We start from the raw sequence: 7,686 nt of genomic DNA, 5'->3' as shown, positions 1-7,686 counted from the left end.
TCCTAACTCAAGAATAAGCATTAAGCATGCAATTCATAACAGGCCGGATTCCGTTAAGCTTCCCCTGCTGATGTAAAGGGCTCAGAGCAGGGTCTGCCGGAGCAATCTTGGGGAAAATCACTTTTCAGCACAGGAGGGAATGGGGGTCAACTGCAAGTCAATGGCTGTCATATCTAAATCCAGTGAGTGTCCTGGAAGAGTCTAAGGATGAACAAATACAGCATTTGGGGGTGAGATCCTTCATGTTTCTACCTCATCTGTGTCTCACTCTGTGAGATTTTTAATTTAACCAATATTAACTTGGAAACTGAGTGACCTGTCCAAGGAGGCAGAGTCGTCAGATGATGGGGACAGTGCTCCAATCCTGATTCCTTGGCTCTGAGTTCAGTGCTCTTTTCACAACGTGACACTCCTTTTCAGCACTCATCTCCTCAACAGCCAAGTTCCATAAAGGGGATAGAACAAGAGGGTCTACGTGACAGACCATAAAAGTGACATAACTGTAGGAGCTCCACACTCTTTGGCACGCCATCTCTCACGTTGAGTGATTCACCCAAGTTCACCACCTTTATTCCTGGAGAGAGTGTTCTTGCCAGAAGCCTGCCTCCTTTCCTACAACTAGGGGCCTCTGTAGGACAACCTATAAAACTCCTAATGTCCCATCACCCCTTTCCTGGAGGTTAAAGGCAGCCCTCTTCCCCTCCAGGGCTCTTCCACCATCACAGGAGCCTCTCAGGCAGAAGCCACCCAAAGTGCAAGGGAGAAAGAGGCGGGATGGAGAGAATGGGGTGTGAGAATGACCTCAAATACTATGACTCACAACTCAAACAAAGCCGTGTGGGTTTGTTTTAGCCAGTAGCTTTTAAAATAGTCACCAGCATTGCATCATTCTAAGATTTTTTGAAACATAAGATTACACCAAATTCAAATGTCTTTAAATTCAAGTAGAAAACATATATACATAATTTAGAATCCTACAAGGCTCAAAGGTCTGTAGAGCTTGATTTAAAATGTATTTAGAAACTAAAAAGAAATACAAAACCCAGGCAAGTAATCATCTCGAGTGGGAGCTGCTGACACCTGACATTCGAATGAGAAAAAAGTAATGTGGGTGTGTATCTTAACTCCTGCTACAAAGGCTACGTGAGCTGTGAGACCAGCTTCTTTATAAGTTTGTAGCTCATGATCCAGTGGCTCTGAAAATGTCCTCTTTTGGCTCAATGAGTGGGTATGTCTGCAGCAATAGATTTCTTATGCAAATACAATCTCCGGTTCTAAATTATCTCAGCTAACTGGGATGTTTACTGGATGACATTTCCTTAGCGTTATACATTTGTCCACTCGAGAAATATTTAGAATTAAGCAACTTCAGTTATTAGGATCTTAACTGTCTTCTTTAGAGACAGAAATCTTTTAACTCTAGAAAGATTTAGAATTAAATATAAAAAGGCTTAAGAAAGACAAAACCAAATCTGTACATGATGGGTAACTTAATACGCTTGTATCATTTAAAAGAATGCTGTTTATTGGTGTGATCACCTTCTTTCGCTCATTTACATTACATGATTGATGAGTTAGTTTAGACCCTTCACTTTAATTTGAAATCTTAACAAATGTATCTACAAATTTAGAACATGTGAGAGAACTTCAGGTTTTATACATGTAAATTTAAACAAATTATTGATCTTAGGGAAGATTTTTGTTATTGCATTGCTTTCAAAGATACAGTAATAAGGCATAACTGATTTCTCAACAGGAAGAGTGGGAACCGAAAGGCAATGGAATGGCATCTTGAAAACACTGAAAGAAAACAACTGCTAATGTAGAATTATGTACAAGCAAAACTATTCTTCAAAAGCAAAGGCAAAATAAAAGCAAAGTCAGAGAAACAGATACTGAGAGAAGTTATCTCCAACTGATATAAACTAAAAGAAATCTTAAAAGGAGTTCTTTAGGCAGAAGGCGAATGATTCCAGGCAGAAGCACAGTAAAACAAGAAGGAATGATGAGCACTGCACGGGGTGAATATGTGGGTAAATGTTAAAATATCGCTTACTGTATCAAACAAATGATAATGTATCGTGGGATTTAAAATATAAAATCAAAATCCGTAGTAACAATATCACAAAAGTCAGGTAGGGTAAACGGATTGAAAGTGTTGTAAGGTCTTTGCATTATGCTGGAAAGGATAAAAATGCTGATACGTATTAGATCTTAATAAGTGAAGGATGTATATGATAATCTCTATGTTAACCACTGAAAGAATAATAAAAGAAGGTACATCAAAAATGTTAATAGAAAAGAATGAGGGAATAATCGTTGATTATTCCAAAGGAGACATAAAGGGAAAGAAAGAACAAAGAACAATTTTCCACTATATATACTTTCCAGCAGATTTTATATTTCTACTAACTTTGCCCTCCTTTTTCTATTGTAATAATTATCCTACCTGTGACCTGATCTCTGTGAACACCACCTATCTTTCTACACTTTTTCTCATTTAATGTTTATAAAAACCTTGGAAGTTAGGTACTGTTATGTATATTTTACTAGTAATGAGACAAGTGAGTTCAAGTAACTTGCCCAAGAAATAGAAACCAGTAAGAATTTTTATCTTAAACCATAACCTCACACTAATCTGTCCCCACAGAAACTCAGGGGAATGGGACAGCATACAGGACAATGGTGGTTCGGTAGACCAAGCCCTTTGGGACTGTTCTGACTTGTGATCCACTTGGCACCAGGCATTTAAATTCAACAGACACTTACTCAATTTATTAAAGGAGTACCATGCTAGATTCTAGAAATATCCAAACTACTTAACCTCGCTGGCCACTCTAGCTGAAAGCAGAAGAATGAGGTTGCTAGGGTTTTTTTTTAATTATTAAACTTTTTATTCTGAGATAACTATAGCTTCATAGGCACTTGTAAGAAATGATACAGAGAGATCCTGTGTACTTTTTACCTAGTTTGCCCCAATGGTACCATCTTGCAAGACCATAATACAATATCACAAAGAGTATATTGACATTGATACAGCCAAGATGCACATTTCCATCACCAGATCCTCATGTTGCCCTGGTATAGCCACACCCACTTCCCTCCTTCCTACTCCTCAACCCCTGGCAACCATGAATCCGTTCTCCATTCTATAATTTTGTCACTTCAAGAATGTTACATAGTGGAGTCATATGGTGTGTAAGCTTCTGAGATAGGCTTTTTTTTACTCAACATGATTCCTTAGAGATTCATCCAGGTTGTTACATGTATCAATAGTTTCTTCTTTTTTTATTGCTTAGTATATTCCATGGCATGGATGTACCATAGTTTGTTCAGCCATTTCCATGTTAAAGAACACCTGGGTTTTTTTCCAGTTTTGGGCTATTACAAATCAAGCTGCTATGAACATTTATTTGTCTACAGATTTTTGTGTGTATGTTTTCATTTCTCTTGGATAAATGCCCAAGAGTGCAACTGATAGGTTATAGTTGCATGTTTAGCTTTTTAAGAAACTCCTGAGCTGCTTTCTAGAGCGGATATACCATTTGGCACTCCCACCGGCAATGTGTGAGTGATACAGTTTCCCCACATCCGTTTGGTATTGCCACCATTTTCATGTCAGATACCTCGAACGAACCTGTCATTTCGATTTCGACATCTATTGATTACTTTCATTCGATCTGAAGTCTTCCTGGCTCTTGATGAGTGATTTCCATTGAAACCTGGATGTGTAGTGTAGTATGTTCTGAGCCATTGTGTCTTAGTTAAACCTGTTTTTGCTGGCTTCCTCTGACATTGCACCAGTAGGGAAGCAGGGGTGCTACCTTGCCTTGGATACCTGAGTGGGGAGGGCTCCTTGTTACTGTTGGAGGTGAGGGAGTTCTAGCACTTGCAGGTCTCCCTTGATGTCTCCCTGGCTGGGACACAGTAATGCCTTGTTATGGCTTCACTGACACCAAGGGGAGGGTGGCATCATTACCACTGGATGGTAGAGAAAACCCTGACTCTCCCAGTGGGGAGAGGGTTGGGCTCCTCATTACTTCTGGGTGGGAAGGAAAGTCCAGCTTCTTACTCAGCCTTCTCTGAAACCACCCTGAGGGAGTGTTGGAGCCTTTTCTGTCTTGATAGGTTGCCCTTTCCTGGTCCCTTGGCCAGAGAAAATAGGCTTTTGTTGGGGATTTTGTTTGTCTGCGCCTTTCCAAATTACTGGCTTCTCAGCCCCAAATCTGGGCTATATGAGGCAAAAAGGGAACCTGGGAAATTGGTTCTGGTCTTCCTTCTCTCCACCTTTCAGAATCTCCTTTATGTGTATTTTATATATAGTGTCCAGCGTTTTTAGTTGTATTTGGTAAGCAGAATAGTATACCTACTCCAGTTTCACAGAAGTGGAAGTTGGGCAAGAACTAAGTTTTTAAGGGTTCTGACCACCAATTCTGACGTGGGGTGAGGGTAGGGTTTCCAACCACCAGCAAGCAATGCTCCCACACCAACTGGCTATCCTCACTCCAATTCCATTCTGACACTGTCTACCTGGAGAAAGCGTCAGATCTCACAGGTTAGGGGATCAGTCCTACAAGACTGCCAGTCACAAACCCAGGTTGTCACCTGGGTCACCTGTGCTCCTGAGCAACGGTTATAAATTGGAAGTGTTAACAACCCCCCCCCCAACCCTTGTGTTGGGTATAATTTGCTAGAGCGGCTCACAGAACTCAGAGAAACACTCTACTTACTAGATTACCGGTTTATTGTAAAAGGAAACTATGCACAGGTCAAGGTCTGGGCAAAGGACACAGAGCTCCCATACCCTCTCCCAGAGCTCCACTCTTCCCACCTCTCCACCTGTTCACGCACCTGGAAGCTCGCTGAACCCTGTCCTTTTGGGTTTTTATAGAGGCTTCATTACATAGGCATGATTGATTAAATCATTAGCCATTGGTGATTGAACTCAACCTTCAGCCCCTCTCCTCTCCCCCTAGGCCAGCTTTACCTGGTAACCCGTCCCCATCCCAGGTGTTTTCCAAAAGTCACCTCATTAATGTAACAGAAGACACGTTTATAGCTCTCATCACTTAGAAAATGACAGAGGTTTTCGGAGCTCTGTGCCAGGAGAGGGACAAAGACCAAATATATGTTTCTTATTATAAATCCCAATATCAGTGTTAAAAGTTCATTTTAACCCTAAAAGCATCCATGGCACCTCTGACGGACGGGAGCATTTAGCCCCAGCAAAGAAGAGGGAGGAAATGGTTATGTTGTCCTTCTTGGGGTCATTCTTGACATTGACTGTTCAGTGTTCAGTCCCCTCCTTCCTCAGCAGCCTCTAGAGCAACACAATAAATGCCCACCAGCATGAATTGCTTGGATGTCTGGAAATCAGCATTTCCAATTCGACTCCAACTTCTTCTAATGAGTCTCAAGCTGTCTTTATGGCAGGTTTAAGCCCGATTTGTCACTGCACTATCTATCAAGTCAGAGAAGTTAGCTGTGATACTCTTGTCCTGAAAGAGGGAAAGGATGTGGTCCTAGAATGGACATCAGCAGCCTTCAACCAAGGTCCACACTACCACTAAGTAGCCATGTGACCTGGGCCCTCCACGTGACTTGATTCCCTCAGTTTTAAATATATATCCCCATACCCTCCTACAGACCTTGGATTTCGTTGCATAGGATAGAGGAGCCCCAGGCATATATGTGATATAACAACCAAAAACATGACAAAGGGTTTGAAGCCAATCTTGAGCTGAGTTACACTTATATGCTAGTTTCCACAGGGTCAATCCATTTTCAGTGGGTTCAGTGGACAGGGTTTATATTTACAGGAACAAGGGGTTATGCAAGTCCTGTGCTCAGGAGAAACTGGTAGGTCACATCCCTTTGCACTTATCAGCATTAACAACTGGCGATGTCTCTTTTCAGAGAGGGTGGTCCAACACCCCTCCCCATTCTCTTGGTAAGAGAAGCCCTGTTACGCGGAGCCCATGCCTTATGGATTATGAGATGAGCCCATTCTTCTCCATTGTAGAAGCCACATGACCCAGGCCTGACCAATCAGAGTAGCCCATTTTCCTGGCTGCAGTGACTGGTGAAGAAAGGGCATGTGACCGCAGCTGGGCCAATCACAGTCTTTTCTAAGTCCTGATGTGCAAACCTAAAAGAGAGATTGACAGCCCGGGGCTGCCAATGCCTACCGCTCCTGCCCGGCGGAGAGAGACCCCCTAAGGGTGGTTCCACACAGAAGACAAGGTGGCTGAGAGTAGGACTGAGGGCGATGCTATGGTTGGGGGAGTTCCTATGAGGAATTTCCTTACATTTATTCTAATTCCAAGATTTATTTTCCACGGGGAACTTGGGAGGAGTGGTTTGTTAATAGTGAGCTCGCTAGAAACAGCCAAGAGAAGTCTTCATATTCTCCCAGCTCTTCCTGAGTGTGAATGAATCCATTTCCAAGTTCAAGAACAACAATCAAGAACAAACCTGTCCTCTCAGGCAAAGGCTTAACTGTGTGGCCAGAGCATTGATTCTCTGAAAGCAGTTCATCTCCTGTTTCTGAAAGACCATAGAACCTGTGGCTCTTTCTAGATATCACCTTGCTCCAGGCCCAGACCTTCAGGCCAGGAAGCACCACCTTGACTTAAAGGGAGAAGAGCTTACAGAACCCGTGTGTACCTTGGAGGAAACCCCATCTCCAATCGCATCCAAATTCTAGCAGACTAACTGCTTGAATTCCATACTCCCAAGAACCCAGGGCTCTGTCCATTTAATAAGGCAAGTTCTTCTAAGAAAAGTGAGACAAAGACAATTTTATAAAGTGTCATTTTCATGAGAGAGAGAAAGATACTATAATTTCAGATCCTGGATGCGGACTGGTTACTTTCATTAACTCCCTGGTCATACCAGAAATATAAGCAAAAGTGTTAGTGAAATCAATCTAAATCAATCCTTGCACTGGGAGAGAGAAGCATGGCTGTGTATTGTGCATGAGATCTCCGAATTTCTCTTCTGCAGAACAAGTTGATTGTACTACATAGGGATGGCAAAGGGGTTTCAATTCTTGCATCAACTCAGGACAGTTGGTGGGGCTGCTCGGTGAACAAAGAGTAGGGAGGTGCATGTGGCCTCAGTAGGACAGGGCCTGCTCAGTGATGACTCCATGGAGATGAGCAGTACGGAATATGCAGTGGTGCACCTGAGGGCTAGGTTACCTTACACGTCTCCTCAAGCCCAGTTGGCTCTTAGGAGTCTCTCTGATTCTACAAATGAAGCGTTGATGCTACATGAGTCCCATGTTCCCTCCAAGAGCACAAAATCCCCTGTTTCATTAACAGGCAGACCACAGAAATCTCCTTCCTGAGAGTCTTTTGTCATCGGACCCCAAGCTGAAAGCTATGCATGATTGGCTTGCAAATGACCCAAGAATCACCATTTTACTCTATCTCAGGCAGGCTTGCTCTCGGGGTCTTGGCTCTGGAGAAGTAATGGAAACTCATGGGAGGTTTCAGGTGCTATTTTTCCAACACCCTCCATCTACAAATTTCAACCGACGGACGCCAGGAATGAGGTGGGATCCAAGCAGAGCTCTCACCCGCTGAGCAGAGCCTAACAAGGGCCAAATGCAAACCCTCTTTAAACTATGTTGGAAGCCCCCTTCGTCCTGAGCCCAGGAAGGAGGGTCGTACACCTCTCCCT

This window comes from Globicephala melas, chromosome 7, assembly GCF_963455315.2.
Source record: "Globicephala melas chromosome 7, mGloMel1.2, whole genome shotgun sequence".
Taxonomy (NCBI): domain Eukaryota; kingdom Metazoa; phylum Chordata; class Mammalia; order Artiodactyla; family Delphinidae; genus Globicephala; species Globicephala melas.
The sequence above is the reverse complement of the archived record's forward strand: the minus strand, read 5'-3'. Positions refer to the sequence as shown.